Source organism: Notothenia coriiceps, unplaced genomic scaffold (genome assembly GCF_000735185.1).
Source record: "Notothenia coriiceps isolate Sejong01 unplaced genomic scaffold, NC01 NC01_scaffold00000339, whole genome shotgun sequence".
NCBI classification, from domain to species: domain Eukaryota; kingdom Metazoa; phylum Chordata; class Actinopteri; order Perciformes; family Nototheniidae; genus Notothenia; species Notothenia coriiceps.
The window spans coordinates 18,506,784-18,506,992 of NW_011333040.1; the positions used below are offsets into that span (position 1 = coordinate 18,506,784).

The 209-nt window shown below is 49.3% G+C and overlaps 1 protein-coding gene across 1 annotated transcript in view; it reads left to right on the forward strand.

The window, feature by feature from the left end:
- LOC104951859 (uncharacterized) overlaps positions 1-209 on the forward strand; it is a 29,693-nt gene that overhangs the window by 3,805 nt on the left and 25,679 nt on the right. The window lies entirely within an intron of this gene.

The following is a 209-nucleotide window of genomic DNA, read 5'->3' on the forward strand; positions in this document are numbered from 1 at the left end:
AATGCCCCCCCTGCCCCCCCGCAAAATCCGCCTATGGTCCAGTTAGATTTCCCCCCACAATTGTTTACTGTTACGTTCAAATTACCCTATTCTAAATCTTAGTATGTTTTTGGTTCTTTACAAGCGGCAAACTCTGTGGAAGAGCCGGTGTCGGTACCAGATGTGTTCGGGGTACCATATGTGTTCGGGGTCCGTCCTTACCAGTGACG